The sequence below is a fragment of the Ailuropoda melanoleuca genome, chromosome 1 (genome assembly GCF_002007445.2).
Source record: "Ailuropoda melanoleuca isolate Jingjing chromosome 1, ASM200744v2, whole genome shotgun sequence".
Classification (NCBI taxonomy): Eukaryota; Metazoa; Chordata; class Mammalia; order Carnivora; family Ursidae; genus Ailuropoda; species Ailuropoda melanoleuca.
In genome coordinates this window covers 134,595,485-134,615,721 of record NC_048218.1, presented here as the reverse complement: position 1 = coordinate 134,615,721, position 20,237 = coordinate 134,595,485, and the positions used below count along the sequence as shown (strand labels likewise).

At 37.0% G+C, this 20,237-nt stretch overlaps 1 protein-coding gene across 1 annotated transcript in view; it reads left to right on the top strand.

Moving 5' to 3' along the window:
• Positions 1–20,237, top strand: part of SEMA3E (semaphorin 3E) — a 233,796-nt gene that overhangs the window by 160,015 nt on the left and 53,544 nt on the right. The gene's annotated exons all lie outside the window — the stretch shown is intronic.

Here is a 20,237-nt window from a genome sequence, read left to right as displayed (position 1 = left end):
TAATATTGCAGTGTATCAAGACTTATTGTTTTTTTTTTAAGATTTTATTTATTTATTTGACAGAGATAGAGACAGCCAGCAAGAGGGGGAACACAAGCAGGCGGAGTGGGAGAGGAAGAAGCAGGCTCATAGCGGAGGAGCCTGATGTGGGGCTCGATCCCATAACGCTGGGATCACGCCCTGAGCCGAAGGCAGATGCTTAACCGCTGTGCCACCCAGGCGCCCCAAGACTTATTGTTTAGCAGCTAGCATTAGAAGATTTTTAAATAGAACCAGTATTTTAAAAGAAATGATACATTTTGTCAGCTGGGTCCTCAAGTCCTTTTGTACATTGTTTCTTCTGCCTAATTTACTGCAAATTAAAAATGAGTACGCGGTTTTCATCAGGAGGCTGCACTCTGTTATTTTTGTGATGTGTCAAACCCCTAAGGTTATTTTAAAATGTCTCTGAAGAGAGGGATTGTTCCTTCAGGTCCTTCTCTTCTGTCACTCTTAATAGTGAAAGCTGCTTACATGATCTGGTGGGAAGGAAAACAGGATTCCTTGTGCTAGTTTTTCTCTGAGGATGATTCCATGAAAACTCTTGGAAAGACAGGCTGCTTGACGCACTTTACTTATGTTGTGGCTCTCTGTTTTGCACCCCAAGTGTGAGGCAGTTGGTAAGAAGCCCCTCTCTTCAGCTCCGTGTTCTGCGAGCACGGGGAAGGTGCAGAGAGAAATTGGATGATGCTGTGTTGTTGAGCAGATTTCCCTGGTGGCCCCTGGGAAACGAGGGAGCAGGAGATGCTGATGTTGAGCCAGAACTGTAACTAAGAAGTAACGGGCCGCTTCCTCAAGGAGCAGTGAGCTCTGCTACAGGCTTTTGTTTCCACTTAAAAATATGAATACATGGAAGAAGTCAATTTAAAAAAAAAACTTAAAGCACTGCCATGCCCACTTTGGCCCACCTCTTCCGTGGCACTTCTCTGTTCTTCCTTGGATGCTGAGCTTTCCAAACATGGGTGCGTGTATGTATAAAAACAAACAAAAAATGTTAAACTCCACTCGAAGTTCTGATTTTGTTGATTTGAACTCAGAAATATTTCATGGACATTTGTTATATGTTAGGACATAATAATACTGTCACATTCATTTAAATGGCTGCGTAGTATTTCGTAGTAAGAACGAATCATAATGTATGTAATGAAGCGTTTTATTTTTAAATGGGCAATCCCGAGGCCACAGTGAGGCAGAGAATGAACGTGGTGCTTGGGTGGTTGGGCATCTAAAGGGCAAATGAGCTCCTCGTGGCTCATGGAGCAGCAAGCGTGCATGTCTCTGGTTTAATCAGATGTTAGAAACTGGCAGCCGGATGCCTGATTCAGCTCACAGCTGTGCTTTGTGTGTCCCAGTGTTTCTTGTTTGTTCTCTTTTAAAGAGGCTACTTTTGAAAACTGGTTGGTTTCACATTGTGAATTGTGAGTCCCATTGAAGTGACATGAAAAGAATGAGTTGGTGCTAAGTAGTTGCTGCCGGACTCCTCACACAGGGGCGTGGTATTAACAGTGTTCGGCGGCCCCCATCACTCACGCGTGCTCCCAGGCTCTTTCCCGTCTGTCATTTCCAGCTGGTCCCGACAGGCATTTGCATTTGTTCCCCAAGCACTAGAAGAATTAGGAACTTCCCCCAAATTCTTTAGTGCTTAGAATCTAGCGGTCATCCAGTAACCTGGGGATGAATGAATGACTGTGTGGATTAATGAATTAATGAACGGGTTTGTTACATTCCTACTTTGATGAAAAACTCTATTTAGGATACTGAGAAGCCCAGCTTGAGAAATGAGTACGAAGTGTTGATAAAATAAAATGTTTAAGTACCCTCCCCCACACATTTTTTTCTTTTCATTATATAGATTTTGCCCGCTCTTGAAAAGGTTTGGTGATGAAATCATAGTAGATATTTGTTTTTACTTCTCTGGTCTTTAGAACATGAATTAGGCAGCATGACATAGACAGCAGGGACATTCTTTAGGTACGCTTTTTTGTTAACATAAAATGCATACAGAAAAGTGTACAGATCAAAAAATCATACTCACAATTAGTTTTTACAAATTGAACACATCTACGTAACTAGTATCCAGATCATGAAATAAAACATCATCAGCACCCCAAAACCTCTGCTCTACCCCTTTCCAGTTACTATTCCCTGCAAATAACCACTATTCTGATTTCTGTCACTATAGCTTAGTTTTGCCAATTGTAGAATTTTATGTGAATAGAGTCTCACAGCATATATTGTGTCCAGCTTTTTTTGCTTAATAGGATGGTGAGATAAATCTGTGTTGTGCGTAATTATAGTTCATGCGTTCTCATCACTGTATAGTATTTCTGTGTATAGATATACCTCAGTTTATTTACCCATTCTCCTTCTGCTGGTTATTTGAGTCGTTTACAGATTTGTGCTATTGTGCTGCTATGAACATTCATGTGCATGTCTTTCAGTAAACACTGGCATATGTTTTTGCTTAGTACTTTCTGGGAGTTGAATGAATGTGTCATGGAGGATACATACGGCTAGCTTTAGTAAATACTAGCAGACTGTTTCCAGTCATTGTACTGATTCCATGCCTTCCAGCAGTGTGAGTGTTCCAGCTCCTCCATGCTCCGCAGACAGTACTTGGCATTGTGTTTTTTCCAGCCATTTTGTTGGGTACGTAGTGGTATCACGTGGTTTTCATCTTCATTTTCCTGATGACTAATAAAGTTGAACACTTTTCATTTTTTATTGAGGCTTAGAATTTTTGAGTTACTCACGAAGTGAAGTCTCTGGCTGGCCAGTGAAGAGCTGTTTGACCTTTGCCAAATGGGTTTGTTGGGGGATTTTATGAGGGACCAAATACAAAATATCCAGGTCAGTTTTAGAGAAAATAATTATCTGTCACTGATAATTATCTACCACCGATAGTATGACCCCTTTCTTTGCTTTTCAGAACTGATAGAAAATTTAAAGTAAGGGTCAGAAATAAAATTGGGAGGGAAAAATGGTGGAAGAGAACTGCTGGATTATATATAAAGAGATGGTGGGAAAAGAGGGAACAGGGAAGGCAGTAAAACTAATATTTCCTGATGGTGATATTAACCTTCTTGTCAACCAAGGTAAGCCTATGAAAAAAGAGTTAGGTTTTGTTGGAAGGAATAGTATAGAGATTAATGATACGAGCTTTGGATTCATGAATACCTGAGTTTTCACTTTTTTTCACTGTAAATTAACTAGATATTTTACAGGGTTATCCATTAAACAGTCATCAAAGTCATTAGTGAGAATTAAATACATTAAAAAATAAGTATAAAAACATTTTAAGTATAAAAATAGAATATAAGTCATGTATAAATTAAAAAAATGTAACCCAGTAGTAAATAGCTACTTTTATGACCTTTTCCATCTTTGAGCTTTGATATAGAATTATGACATAATTCTTAATATAAGGGACACTGATAACATAATGAACAGTGTCCAACAGTATAAGTCCATTACAAAGAAAAAAAAGACCTTCTACATGTGGACTTTTGTACCTCATGCCAAAAGCTTAACGTTATCATAGTTGATCACTTTGACGTTTATAGTACTGTGGCAGCTAGATTATCTCTTCCCCTTACATGATGGCTTCCGGGTAATGGTAGATGCTTTGTAGTAGCTACATTAGCCTGCTTTAGGTTGGAAATGATGTGAAATGGATTCGGCTTTTAAATGTTCTCTTGAAAGTATCCGAAGAAATGTTGAAAAAATATATACCTGAGGATGTTAATAAAATTCTCTAACTCTAAAGATATGTTTGACATTCATGGAAATTTAGTAACTGTTAGGAGAAAATGTGCTAACCTGGTGGGTTTTTCTCATTTTCAAGAATGTTTTCACTAAGACATTTGAGTAACATTAGGTGATTAAGTAATATGTTGGCTCCTTACAACTAACTTGAATTTTATTAGTGTAGTCAACTTAAATTAGTTACAAATTTAATCACATGCTATACTGCTAATTCACGAGCATGATATAGAACAGATGTACATAGAGTTAAATTTGGTGGTCTAATTAAAATATTGGCTTAATTAAAATGACTTGCTTATTCTAGTCTGGCAAATTGAATTTTGTCAGGTTTCACTTCCCAAAGGGAGATATATTTAAAGTAAGTAGACTCTAATTTTACTCATTTATAGTGTTAACTTTTAAAATTCTTTAAAAAAATAAAATAAAATAAAATTCTTTAATGTTGTGGATATATATTCCTGAAAATTTATTTGTGTAGATGAAGCAGCGAGGCAGAGAAGGGAAAGAAGTAGTGGAGAAGTTCAGTAGGAATGCAGGATTCTCGATGTGTTGCTTACCACCATCATTTTCCTTCAAGAAAATGAAGAAAAAATTAATATAAGAGACTCAGACAAGATTTAAATGTTAAAAATGCTTTTATATGTCCATCCATATTCTGACACCTGAAATATTTGTGAGACTTCGGTAGTCTGTGTAGACTGAATGATCAACATGTGGATTCAGTTTTATTTCCTGAACAAAATTCTGGAGCAGCATTAACAAGTAGTTTCCTCCTAGTCCAATGGCCTCAGGAAACTTTGTTTTCCTGCATAATTCCCCATTTTTTTCATTTGTAAGATGAGGTAAAGGTGTCTTCTAATCTAAGATTACATAGCAATGAAATAATATTGTCTTCCTCACAGTCCTACTGTGAAAATCAGATCATCCCAGTGAGAATCTTAATAAACGTAGTGACTGTGTATGGAGTACATGCCATGTGCCAGATGTTTCTGTTCCTTTGCTTTGACACTCCTGACTTCCCACAAGGGAGGAATAATTGCTCTTATAGAACAAATGAGGAAAGTAAAAAGAAGGTAAGTTGCTTCTTAATGCTGCACAATAAGTGGCCAAACTTGGGCTTCATGGTCCAAGGTCAAGTTTTTTTGCATTGTGCTCTGCTGTTTTGCTTCATGACATACTGTCTTCAGGCATTTTGTAAACCATGAAGTGCCATATAAAGAGTTTAATGATGATGGCAATAATTGTGTCTAGGCAGGCATCGTCTCCGTGAATCTGTGCCTTCTACTGCTCTCGTACTCTCTCAGCTTGACTTTCAGCCTCTACCTCCTTCCATAGACACCGTCCCTTTTCTCTCATCCTTCAGTCTTTTCAGATTTTACTACCTTCTATCGGAGACCTCACTGCAGTGACATTGGCAAAGCACAACCACAAACGACTTTGTTCTTTGTGTATCCGTCTTTAGGATTTATTAGTCCTGGTTCATTTGAACATTTTACTTTCTCCAGTGGAGCTTCCAAACTGCTGAATGTCAGTAGAGACAATTAGAAGATGCTGGTTATCACCATTGTGATTCAGACGAGCCCATGTACATGTGGTCCATCACTTGCAGTCCTTAATTAACTGCCCCAGCATTGTCCAAGTCACGACAGTTCTGGAGGTGAGATGAGGGTAAGATGATATAATGAGAGAATACAGGCTTTGAACTAGACAGATGCAATTTCAAATCTGGGTTCTGCTGCCTACTACCTCCAGGGCTTTAGGTCAATAGTTCACATATTTGAATTTTGGTTTCCTCATCTGGAGTTTAAGTCTCTCTTATAATACCTTGCTTGCCAGATTGTGTAGCTTTTCTGAGATCCTACGTGGAAAAGGAGCTGCTTTGCAAGAAGAGTCTGTATTTACCATCTCTACTTCCTCAAATTCTGTTGGTTGTTCAATCCAGGTGACATTTATCACTTTTCTAAAACTGCTCATGTTACTGTTTCTCATGACCTTGTAGATGTCAAATAAGTATCTCTTTAACTCTGTATCTTATGCTTCTTCTCTACTGCAGTTGACAGTATTTATAATTTTTGTATAAAAGCTTTCCTCTTGTAGTTTTTAGAACCATTATTTTTTTTCATAGTTTTAAAATTCTAAATATTCTAGCTTCCCGGTCCTTTAAATTCTGGTGATTATAGGAATTCTATGCTTGGTATGTGTTTTCCTACATTTCATGCTTTCCTTGATGATCTGATTAATTCGCATGTCTTCATTATCTATTTGTTGACTCCCAAATCTTATCCCTAGGCTTGACCTCTGTGCAGAACTCGACATCCACATTTCCTATGCCTGCTATACTCCCATGAAATAATGTCCTAGAGACATTGCAAAGAAATAATTATTTTAATAATACATCTCTGAAAATTCAGGTTGACAAAGGAAGGAGAATCTTCATGATTAGTGAGAAGGTATATCCCACATTAATTTTATGACTCACCTCATCCTAAGGGACCAACGAGGCAATCACAACATTTTGTACCATGTCTCAGACACTGCATTCATTCATTTGCTCATGTCTTTGTTCATGCTATCCCTTTATCTGAACAACTTATCTTTATTCTTTGTTGAGATGATCCTAACTCATTTTTCAAGACTGAATTTACACATCACCTCCTCTGTGATATTTACCTCAACCTCCACCTGGTAAAATTAATTACATTTCCTTTGGGTTTCCATTGTGCTTAAGTCTTAATTATGAATTATTATTTCTATATGAATGCCAAACTGTCTCTAAGAAAGAGATTATCATTTCTATCTCTGTTCCCTTAAGGTCCAGCATAATCCTGAAATTGAAATTGAAATCATGCACTAAAAACATGGAAGCAAAAACTCTTCTTTCTGGTGGGAACAAAAAAGTATACAGCCTTTTTGTTTGTTTCTTTTAAAGTATTATTATGATTTAATTTTATTTCAAGTAAAATTCTGTCTGATAAATTTATTCTAAATTTATCTTATGAATTTTAAACACATGCATTGATTCTGGTAATCACCCCCACTGATGGTGATTTGCAGTCAACTCTTTGACCCCTCCCTAACCATTGGCAGCTACTGACCTGTTATCTGTCCTAATAGTTTTGTAATTTTGACTGCAAAATTAGTAGGCAGACTTTCAGATCGGCTTCTGTCACTTAGCACGAAGCACTTGAGATTGTATTGGTGGTATGTATATCAGTAGTTTGTTCGTTTCATTGCTGAGGCGTTTTCCATAGCATGGGTGTATCCTAGTTGGCTTATCCATTCACATGGTGAGGGGCACTTGGGTCATTTCCATTTTTTGGTGATTATGAATAATGCAGCTTGTGGTAAGACAAATTCTGAGATGAGCCTGAGGTCTCATACCCTGTATCATCATCCCCTCCCCTTAAGCTGCTTGCTTCTACCCAATAGAATATGACTTGGTTCTTCCCAATAGAATATGACAAAGGTGATGTGATGTCACTCCCGTGATTGGGTTATATTGTATGAGAAAGGTGGAGGGAGTCTGCAGGTGTAATTAGTCCCTAATCAGTTTTCTTTAAGCCGGCAGTTGCTAAACCTTGTCAGTAGATGGCACTGAGAGACATTCCAGAAGGAAGAGGCTGTCTTTGGTTCTGGTATGACTCCTTCCTTCACCAGGTTCCTAGAGAGTACTCTTTTTTCTTTATTGCCCAGACCCTGTGGTTTTCTAAGTGTGAGGTGTTCCATAGACACAAATTTCTGCAGCATCTGGCTGCCACTCTCAATCCCAGCAGACATAGCAGGGGAGCCCAAGAGCACGTGGAGCTGCCCCCTAGCTGGTGCACGTTGCTGCTCCCCCTGCTCCCTTTCCTCACCATGCACAGACTGTGGACCCACGGGGCTGGTTATCCAGGGAACCACCCAGTTCACACGTTACCAGCATGCTAGGTTCTGCAGAGGGAGGCCTCTCCAACAGGGCATCCACGTTCCCGATGCCCTGTGCACACACGACTTTCTCCGTGGACCCGAGGGTTGCTGCTCTTGTCTGGGGACAGCGAACCCCTTCAGACCTGGCAACAACACAAGCTACTCCTCCATCAAGTGGCAGGAAAGTCCTGTCTCACTTTCCCTAGTGAGGTGTGAATCCCCCCTCCCAGGGTTTCCCTCCGTCAGCCTTCCTTTCGTCATACTTGCTCTCTTGTCATCACTTAATTATTGTTTCTATTAAACATCCCCTGTTTAACACACTGTATCATTTTTTTGGTCACTTGATTGGATCCAGACTGATAGAAACAATAACCTACTCCTTTTACCCACTTAGGAACTGCATATTTGCTGATTTTCTATTGAAATTACTGAAAGGATTTTACCAAAGCACAAAACTTGCATGAGTGTATGCTTCTAAGGAGGAGAGTGCTACCATATGGTAAAAAGTCCAAGGAGGTTTTATTAGCTATGGTACAGAACCAGATTGGAGGAAGGCACTTAGGTCAAATAGTGCTACTCGACAGCACAGTGCCTTCTTATGGGAAGCAGAGAGGTTTTCTGGCAAACTCTCAGGACCTTGCTGAGAACATCTGAAAGGGGGCTAGGTGAAACCCATTGCTTACATGATGTAGAGACTGGCCTAACTGTACAGTTGTATGCAGAAAGCCTATAAAACAAAATAAATACTCACAAACAAAGAACTGACCTGCAGGGTGGCAGCTTTCGCAAACACAGGAGGGGGAAAACACAAGTCAACAAACCTTGCACCCTTGCTGTTTTCCTTTCAGGACTTGCCACAGGACTCCCTCCCATTCCCTTCCCCTCAGGTGGCCAAATCACTGTTGAGATCCTATAACACTTATGTCAGCTAAATGTGTGAGTGAATAAAAGTAACAGGAGTCAAGAGGACCCTGAGAGAGTTAAATGGAGAATTGCTCACCTTGCTTCTAGGCATACCAGGCTCGTAGACACCTCTTCAGTGATGTGTAGATAAGAATTCTTGAACCTTGGGGCTTATAGAAGATGTTCTGAGCCTAAAATATGGTAGAACTAGAGATAGAAAAGTACTTGTTGAAGGAATGTAGATAGAATTTAATATTTGACATCCATGTAAATGCAACATAGCATGGACTCTATGAAATAACATATCAAAGATGCTATAAAGACTGCATGAAAGTCTTAACACAGCTTCTTCAACAGTGGTTCTCCAGATATTAGGATTATGAAGAATCATTATTTTCAGGCTTTATTTAGTAATAGTCTACATGTTCCTCCATAATGATATATTGATTCAACAGTAATGATATTTTTTCAGTCATTTATAGCCTGCCTTCTCCTCTGTAAGAATTTAAAGAGCAGAATCAAATTAAAAGCATTTTTTTCAGCAATTCCCCAGTCTCATTCCCTTTTCCAGACTAAACCACTACCCCCATTTTGAGTTGTGTCTTTCACACCTCTCTTTTTCTCTCTGGAAGTGCTTAACCCAAACAGAGAGAGAGAGAAAAAAAATGTGTGTGTGTGTGTGTGTGTGTGTGTGTGTGTGTGTAGGCTTAAAATCCCAGTCCCCAGTCTCCTGTTTGCTGTGTAACTTGGGGCAAGTCACTCTTCCTCTCCATGCCTCAGTGTCCTCCTCCATAAACTAAGTTTATAATAGTATCCCATGTATAGGATTGTTGTGAGGATTGGATTAATATAAGTAAAACACCTAGAATATTGCTTGACAAATAGTGAATGTCAGGGAGTCATCAGCTCTCATTGTTACTACCTACCAGGAGCATCTCATTTCTTTAACTTTCCAGTGGCAATCATTACCCTCATGTATTGATTCACAAACTTGAATTCCTAGTATTAATGGTATCTCCAATCAAGTCTCTAGTATCTCCTGTCATGTAAAAAGTATCCAAATCAGTAAATCAGACACATTCCTAGGATGAGATTTACCATGTTTGTTTAAAAATCTATTCTTTCACTCTTTTCTGCTCTGCTCCTAGCCCAGTTTAAGATACTATTCTTTTCTTTCTCACCCATGCTTAAAACCTCGGTGTTGTGTTGTCAACCCAGCTTTCCCCCAAGTTGAGTCAGGAGCGATATGTTTTTGTTTTTGTTTGTTTTTCTGTGTCTTTAAACTACCTTTGCAATTTACTCCTCTTTCTCTTCCTTCTGCCAGAGCTATTCTTACCCCTGACTGCTTCCGCTCGTTTTCTTATGGTCTCACTGGCTCTTCAGTCTGGCTTTATCTCTGCTGTCAAATTAACTTCACTAAAGAATAAGTCTTTTCAGAACATTCACGATTTACCATTGCACATGGAGTGAAGGCAGCCGGAGTGCCTCATCTCAGACAGCCCGTGTCCTTCACAGTCGGCCTCTAACCCACTTTCTGTCTTCTCTCCTGCTGCTCATTAAACTTCCCCTGTGCGAGTCTGGGGACAGTCAGTCACAGCCACTCACTCCTTCCTTACCCATCCCTCCATCATGAAATGTTTGTTACTCCTTTCAGAATGTCTTCCTAAAGAAGAGTGGTTGAGAGGCTTTGGGATTCAATCTTCCTGTTCCTAGCTGCATGAATTTGGATACGCTTCTTTATATCTCTGAGCCTTAGAAACTTTATTTGTAAAATTGGGTAAAAATATCTGTCTCATAAGGTAGTAACAATGAACTAAACAAATAAGCAACGTTCTTGGAACAATATCTGAGACATCGAGAGTGTTCCTAATATAATCTTAACCATTTTTGTTGTTGTTGTTGTTGTTTCCCTGAGAAAACATTTCAGAGTATTAACACTCCTTGTTTCAGCCCAGACCGTTCTGCCCCCAGGACTACATTACGTTCCAAGTTGTTGTCATCATAGTGTGTCCCTCATTATAGGACTTTTCACACTGATGCACTCATTATAGTAATTATATTTCCCTATCTAGAGCCTGAAAGACAGTTCCCATCTTGTGATGTTCATTGAAGGATCACTGTTCATTCAAATACCTATCTTAAAGATCTGTAATAAACAATGAAGGAGAACATTTAGGTAAAGGTGTTTTGTATCTTAAGGACTCAGCAGGAATGAACAGTGACCTTTGCAGCACCTTGCACAGTGCTGTGCAGAGTAATGAAGGGCACACTGAGAGACCACATTGAAGTGATGTCATAGCGTACGTTAGGGACTATGTGTATTCCCCATTCTGTCATCACTGATGTTGTGATCCTGGTGAAACATGCTGGTTGTCTCTTTTAATTTGATTATATTTCTACTCTGTATCTACAGGCAGGAGCCTCCACAGTAATCATGAAAAACAAGAAATGTGCTAAGGATATGCTCGCCTCTCTTTTATGTTTGTGTTATAAGCTGATTTTTGTGGTTTGATAAAGGGATGGCTGAGATGCAGGAAGAAGGGTCCAAACATACACTCTCATGAGTAGGTCATGGAGCAGGTTTTCCCATTTCAAGTACAGAGCAAATTGGGCTGTAGTCTGGGTGTCATAAAATCAGAAAGGGTTTAATGATTATTAGCTTTGAAAATGATTTTGGAATACTCTTCTTTAACTATACAAGAATACCATAATGAAGATACAATTCTGCATATGCATATGTCCTCTGTCCCTGAGAAAACACCAGGAATCCCTTAACCTAGACTCCGATAACCATGAAAGTCTACCCATTAGCCCTATTTTCCAGAATTCCCTTTGTTGACACTGTTAACTCCAAGGGCTGTATGGGTCCAGCCAGGACTGAACGACAAATCAGCTGTTAGAGAAGGCGTCCCTTCCCTTGCAGCTGTCCCGTTCTTACTGTGCAGATGGTGAATTGATTTTTCCTTTACCAGCAATTCTTTTCTCTCTTCTCCACCCAGGACTGTGATTCTTTGTGATATGTTTGACTCAGTCAGCAGTGGGAACACTCAGAAGATTGAAGAGTTTTCAAATGTGTCCAAGTGAAAGGGAACAGGGATTCTGAAATGAGGAATTGCTCAAAGGCTGGCTATAGACTAAAAATGGGCTATGACTTCCTCCCCATGAAAAGTAGATATTCATAGTTTTATAAAAAGCATCTTTGTCCTCAAAAAAGAATTTTGATTCTTGCTTTCATTGTGTGTGGTCAGAATAACAGTGAGAGTAGTCAGACCCGGAGAAGGTGGACATGAAAAACAGTCCAGAAGAGAAATCCAGATCTTAAAGCTAACTTGAGTCAAGATGGATCTTTTCTTTCTATATGTAAATGACCTGCATCCTTCAGTTTAATTTTTAAAAATATGCACCAAATTTTATTCATGACTATTTCTAGCATTCTCCTATTTACAATTTTAATGTTAATACTAATTAACATTAACAGTAGAGTATTTAATGGTCATATTTCATATTTCACATATGGATATATAAATCCTTTTATTAGGAATATTATATATACATATATGTGAATTATCATATATGTTCCATGTATTTTATCTAAGAAACAGATACTAATTTAATTGTTCATTTATGCTGTACCACTTATTTTATTATAGTGTATTGAGAATATCAGAAACTAAACCCTGCTTATACTGAACAAATATTTACTACCACTATTTTTTTTCTACTAGATTGTCTTAACATATCTATGTAGGGTAGATGTTTATAAATGCTAAAAAAATAGCCATTTGCAGTTATATTCACTATCATTCTTGGCATTTCATTAAGCAGCTAAAATTATGAAATGTAGACCATGATGCCCATTCCTGCAAAACTCTATTTTTCTTCAGCATTTTTACATGTAGACCTGCTTTGAGTATTGTATAATTTATTGATGTAAAGAGATTCCAGGTAAGCTACTTAGTAATTTATTACGGAATGGTGTTTCAGTTTCAGTATCAATTGTAAATTTAGCACCAGATTAACCGGATAGCCCAGGCAGGGGTTGACTTGACATATTGTGGTGATTTTCTCTCACACTAAGTTTGACTTTTTCCAAAATCAAACACAGATGATCATAAGGTAAATGAATCAAATTACAACCAGTACTGTAATTATTAGAAGACTGGCTCTTCTGATTTTTCACAATTAAAATACCAAATTTCTTAATCTCGGAACTAGATATTTAATTATAATGTGACATTTTCTAATGTGCCCTTATAGGATATGTCCAGCAAATACTTCAGCAGCCAGCTTTCTATTTCCTTAGGCTTATTTCAGTCCGTTGCAGTTATTCCCCTTGTTGATAAAGAGATTGTGTCATCTTTGTCCCGCAGGTACCTCTTCAAGCTGACATACCTCTTCTAAGTCTTTGTGATGTAACTCTGATAGTTTTCATAGCTTCTTAGAATAAAAAGATACTCGAAGACCACTTTGTACTTTTATGAGCCCATACTATTTTTTAAATTTGTTTTGTGATCTTTATTGATTTGTGTGAGTTCATTATATAATAAGGAAAGAAGGAAGCTTACTTTTTTGAGTGAAAAAATATTTATGTGTTTTTCCATGTAAGTTTTTTTTTCTCAAAATCATTAAGTTATTTATCAGTGTTTCTTTCATGTTTCCTAGATTCTGTCTTGTTTTAAAAGGCCTTTTCCACACTCAAGGTTACACACAAAATTTTTATGTCTCTTTCTATTCCTTGTATAATCCTCTTTCTTATGTTTAAATTGTTGATCAATCTGGAATTTGGCTACAGGGCTATGGGACATGAGGTAGTAATCAAACTTTATTTTTTTCCATATGGCACTCCAGTTGTCCAAACACCATTTATTGAATAATCCATCATTTATCCACAGTTCTTTGAAATACTACCTATATTAATGTGCATTCTTACACTTACGGCTTCTCATAATAGAGGGTAAGGTTTTAAAGTTAACTGCAAAACAACAAAAACAAAATAATATGAAATGAAATCAGCATTATGCACCATTGCATTTGATATAAAATATCTGGTGGCAAACCCTGGGATTTGTAACAGGTCAGTTTTCTTTTCCTATATGGCTATGTCACATTTAAATTTTCTAATTCTTGAATTTTTTAGTATTAATTCCTCCTTCTCATTCTCACAACAGTCATAGGAGGGAGCAACACAGAAAATATTATTTCTTCTTTTTTACAGGTGTTGAAATTGAGTTTGAAAGGTTATGGGACTTGAGCCATAGATCAAATCAGAGGTTTTCTTATCTCCACTTTGGATTAGCTCTCTTTGTAAAAACGTTTTGACTCTTATTTCAATTCTTATTCCTATTCCTGTTTTCATTCTCTCCTTCTTCTTCTTCGTAGTTTATTAAATAATATCAGAGACTTTATTTCTGCCACTGAAGTATAGTCAATGTATTGTTTCACGAAAAAAAATCAACTAGCATATTAGTTGTAGTCACCTGTTCATTTTGGCTCTGCTATTTGTGAAATTTACAGTTAGAAGAGATGCTTTGCTTAATTTTTATGTAGTCTCAAAGGAGTAGCATACATTATGTTTCCTAAATTCAGTATTGATTACTTGGAAAATAGTAGGCTTCTTAAATCTTTGTTGAATTTACCTGTCTATACATATTCACAATGCAATGGAAATAATGTTACAAGCGATATGGAGCACAGCCTATGGGAAAAGTTGTGCTTGGAAAAGTCTCCCAGAATTCAGCAAAGTCATTTTTCAACATCATTTCCTCATTACGTAGGGGTTTCTGCTGTAGAGAAAAGGAAGAATTGAATTCGCCTTTCCCAAAGGGAAAGTATAATGGAATAGCAGTGGGTATTATCAGGCATATAACTTTTAAAGAAAGTCATCCAGCTTGTGCTGCTGGAGTTTTGACTGGGTGGTGGGAGTCAGGAGGGAGAAAGCCTAAGACAGAAGTGTGAAGATCCTGAGCCACCATTCTGGAGATGAGACTTGATAGCAGTGAGGAAGCACCAGAGAGAGTGACACGATTATATTTGAGAGGGTGGTGAGGAAGAGGTAGGCAGCCAGGATGATGCTGTTTTCTAATAAAAGCAGGCTTCAGGACAACATAATAATTAAAGTTTGAATAGTATTTGTTTCCAGTACTCTTGGTACGCCAGGCATACGTTTCTGGTAGACAGAGCTAATAGTGTGGAATTTAAGAGACTATTGGCCTAAGATGAGGGTGAGGAGAATGGAACCGTGAAGTAATAATTAAAGGAAACACAAAAATGGGGGAAAGATTATTTTGCCCACAAATACCAGTTTAAGCAAATATTCATTTACAAATTCAGCATAAGACAATTGAGTTAGAATTTTACTGTAGATGTATTATATATGCTTTAAAAAAATGTTCAGTAGCATCTGCAAGCTATTCCAATAATGTTAAAGGAAATAAAACATTTGAACATATAATTTAATGAATAGATAACTAAATAATGATAAATATTTTCCTGTTTAAAAAAAATCTTAATATGCATTTTCAGACCTTGACTATATCTTACTTACCTCATAAAAGACACTCAGCCATGCCCAGCAGCACAAACACATATACCCCTCTCCATCTACAACAGTAAGTAGGATGGATAATATTGATGTAAAATGAACATGGAACCAGAGGTTAGAAGACACTCTTTGAGACTTGCTAAGCCTCGCCCTGCCTGATTTCTCATCTATAAAGGAAAATAATATTTGTGAACTGTATTGTTGACCCTGTTTTACCTCATAGGCTTATTTGGTATGGTGAAACAATATATGCAAGAGTAGTTCCTACATTTTAAAGAATTAAACAAATATGACATTATTTTTTAGAGATTAAAAATGTAAAAAAATTAAAATGCAAAACTATTAGTGTCAAAATGTTTACTTAAAATTCCACTTCCATTTTGTATTCTGCTAGCTTATTCAGTCTTTGGGAAATGTTTCAAACATTATTTAATACATGTTTTTATTGATTGGCAGAAGAAAAGAAAAAATTGTATAGTGAGTCACTTTCAAAATTATTTTATTGCAGGTTATTAGCTATTATGTAAAGAACTAAAGAGCATAATACGGTTATTTATTCTAGAAATTTACTTATCAAAACTGTATCTTTATTATTCATTGTTGACGGGTACATGTTTACATGCCTTGCATATTTTATGATTTTTTCTCTAACCATTAGAAGTAGTTAATAAAATAGGGGATTATTTGTTTTGTCCTGTAGTATTTGTAACGGTCTAGTTTTTTTCTGCCATCTTTCAGAATTTACCATTGACGTTAGCGCAAAAATAGTTCACCACACTGACTTATTAATGGGAAACTGTCATTTCATTTAATTGGCATCCCATTTAACACCTGATATGCAATAACTCACACCTATTGAAAATAGCTTACAGCAGTCTTGCTGTGTTCCAAGCGCTCCCCTCAAGGCCTGAAGGGGAAGATTCTCCTGGAAAGACTTTAATTCTTTAAACTTTTTTTTTTTCCCTGAAGAACACACGCATCTGCCCACATTTGCGAACTGCATGTCCTGCTTTCTCTCAAGCACGGGGGAACTTACTGAAAAACTTCTTCATACCACACTGAAACAAAAAGTGTAGCCCACACTGCTAATGCTAGTGATGTCTTATAAATTTAAGCCACATTACTCAGACAGAAATTCCAGCTGTTAAAACACAGATAATGGAAAGCCAGTGTACGTACTGACCAACATTCTCAATAAGGTTAAACACCAACATTACATATTACTTGAACCATAAGCGCAGTTGCTTTGGGGTCATTGACAATGTCATCATGCCTCCAGTTTTCTGGTTGGTTTGGTGCCTGAATTCCACTTCATGGAAGAAAATTACATTACTCGCTTTTTAGTATTTTATTGGATTGTGCACTAAGTTAAACACTGCAGTTAACAACACAATGAACTCTCAATGTGAGATACTTCATTCTTTAATTTATAATTTATTTTGAAGTCACCTTGATCTATGCAGAACAAAACAATAGATGTTTGGAATTGGCCTGTTTTCCGTTATCAGTATTATCCAGTCTAGGATAATTTTTTTTTCTTTTTATCTCTTCTCAACAATTTCCACATCTCTGCTGTATGAAGTTGCAAAAATAATATCTTGAGTCCTGAGGAATTAAGATGAATCGAACCAATGTGTCTTTCTTGAACATGTAGCTTAACAAGGTAAAGAAAGCCTCCACTCTAAAATCGGGAAATGAAAGATCAGGTAAATTATTAAAAACTGCTGTCAAGTTAGTTGTTTGATAAGAATTCAGGACTCAGTCTTGACTCTCAGCTCAGTATTGAAGTTTCATGACCCTACACCACAGTATCAAAAGAATACTTTATACTAATTTAAAAAAATCGGTCATGTGGAGAAACACTATATATCTCCATGTCACACCTCCACATTACTTCAGATCACGTATTATCACTAATAAGGTCATTGGGGATTAAAAGAAGCACCACTATCATTCTTCAGTATTTGATTTTGTTTTTAATAAATGCCATGTAGTAAAATATTTTATCTTCATTAAATAGCTCGAGAAATTAAGAACATATCTATTCTTCCTTTAGTTGTTTTAACAATGTAATAGTTTTACTAAAGCCAATGGCGATCAAAATGTAGAAAAACAATAGGACCATGATGTTGTTTTATGAGCAGCCCTCAGAAGGCAGGCACAATTTGTATATTTGTCTAGTTTCAAATCAGCTCACCTGTCTGCAGCAGTCTGTGAGTTCTTTTAGATGCAAAAGTAAATAAGCAAAGACAAAAAGAAAAAAAATTGTTTCTAGAAAGATAGTGTTTTTTCAAACATCACAAACAGTTGTGCATTTAATATGTACCAGGTATTTTATCTGATAGAGGGGATTGGAGATAAACATCACATGGGCAGTTTCCTTAAGAAAACCCTACAAACTAGTAGGAAGGAGAGTCAAACAGGCAATTATAACGCAGATAAGTAAATGATATGAAAGAGGGATTCATATGATGTTTGATAGGACACGAAAAGGGAAAGGAGATTCTAGGTCAGATCAGGATTCCTGGGGGTTCTAGAGTCTCTACTGAATTTGTAATAAATGGGTATTATCATCCAGGGCACACTGATGAGCCCAAGTAAGAGATCTTCAGAAACCTGCCTCTAGTTCATAATGGCTGGCACCCAGACTGCGAGAGCAGTTACAGAACTTTCAAGGGTTCAAAGCTCCTCTTCATTATTTTGTTGTGAATATTGTAGTCTTCAAAATACACATCCCAGTAGTTGTCAAATTTAAGAAGTATCCCACTCTACAATCCAAGTGGTCATTGTCTTTTATTTGTGTCTTATTTGAATCCTGGAGTATTATTAACCAAGTGCTATGTATGGATGAAATGAATGTGTCCTCTAAAGATGGGGACCTTTCTTCTCTTTGTGCGTAAAGATAATGCTGCTTCTCTAAAGCAAGGGTGTTCCAGTAGTTTATCCTTTTTTCTTCTTTTTATTCAGTAGTGGGCTACACAATTAGAAACTGAAGAACACATGCATTTTTAAAATTAAAATGCTACATCTGTCCTTTATTCCTTTATTCAAAAAAACAAATTTTTAATAGTGATGTAAAGAGCAGGCAGAAAGTTTAACTCTTTTATTATCTTAAAATGACTATATGTCCAGGTAGCTTTAGCCATTAATCAAATAGATATTTGAAGTCTTCTGCATTAAAGTGGAAGGATTCAGTCAAGGCACATCTGAGTTTGGACAGGAGGCATAGATCTTTGAGAATACTTGAGTATCCGGCACTCATTTGTTCACAGGTTTAAATTTGAGGTTTGGTAAGAAAGGATGTCCTTTTACAGACTCAGCTAGATTTACATACTGCACAGAATCTGGCCTCATTCATAACTAAAAATTCCATCTGATTCTGGATTCCATTTAATTGTTTTCAAAATGTTAGGGTCATCGGTGTCCTTTTGAATATAGGATTCTGTTGATTCAATCAACTTCTCTTGAAAGTTGAAGACGCTGATATGTCACATAATTGATACCTCAGACCTGTGCTCAAATTCACCAATCAGTAACAGCCTCAGGAGCCTAGTTTCTGACGTACCCTTAAGAAAACCTGTGACTTTCCTAAGAAATTGTGACTTCATTCTCTTCATCTAACTACAGGCCTTCGAAGTCTGAGATTCTCTTGATCTTAGAATTCTTAGTTTGCATTTTCTTTGTTTCATCTACTTGACAGTTTAAACTTAATGTATTGCATTGACTTGAGTAAATAAGCAACGTACTTGTTTTTCGCTTGCAGTTTGAATTTTAGTCTTGAAAATGTCTAATTTTATCCATTAGGCAAATCACCTTCATCTGTCATTAGTGATAAAAAGTTGAGTATCAGAATTTTGTAGTTGTAGAAAGTCTGGATTTAAGAGAGCAGTTCAGTATATCTCTTTAACAGCTTTCTGTGACCAAATATTTGGACATTGGCTATATTAGAACAAATATAAAATGTACGTCCTACCTGCTTTTTTCAAGTCGTCTATAAAGTGGTGGTGACTAACGGGTCAAACAAGTATTACATTCACACACTTGGTCACTTTCTCCTTCACATAATCTGTGGGTCAGTTTTCCAAATTGAGATGCATACCCTTCAGCACAAGTGTTAGCTGGGCAGACCAATAATTCTGTCTCATTTGAACCAGCTTTTTTTTCTCATGTCATTGCAAATTTGTCATCTCTGAGGACCAAACACAAAAATGTCTCCAATTATTTACGGGTATTTTTGCTCTCTACTGAATTGGGTTAAGTGTATAAATAGGAAAAAAAATGAGGGGCTTAAAAAAAGTTTCGTGGTTTTTAGCCACGTCTTGGTGAGGAGCCCCCATTTGTGGCCTAGGCTGTGGTTCAATTTCAAGAATAAGAGTGCAGGGTTATAGGGCCAGGTTAACTCTGCATTTACCAGAAAGGTTTTGGACTAGCAGCATCAGAATGGTGATTTTAGAATATCAGAGAGAGAAAAATGTATCAAGTTAGAATGGAAAGGTAAGGACAGAACAGAGAACGAGGAGTAAGGAGGGTGGGTGAAAAAGTCAAATTCAGGTTTGAGAAAAGTGGCTGTAACTCTCAGAGGTTACTCAGGACTTTAGGATTGTTTTTAGGTTCATGGTTCACAGACGGGCAGGCCTATCAATAGATAGGTACCACTGAGCAGTATGAGCAATATTCTATTGCAGAATAGCTTTTTTCCTACAAAATTTTCAGTATTGATTCTTATTGTCACTTTTCCAAACTACTTTCTTTTACCCAAACCATTTATAGCACACTTAATGAATAATAATTACAAAAATATATTGAGAATTTTGAAATCTGAGAATATTCAGAGAAATTTTCTGTGGTTATGCACTTGGAATAAGAACCAATGAAATAGTAGTTTTTCATAGAAATACTTTCAAGTTCTTGTTTATGTGACACGAGTCTGAAATATTGCTCATAATGTGACATTAATTTCTACGTCTATATTCCAGTAACTGTTTATGCAGCCATCATGCTCTAAATTATTAAAATTAAATGTCTATACCAAGAATATGTGATGAAGAATAAAAATGATAGGAAATAAATAATCCAAATTGAT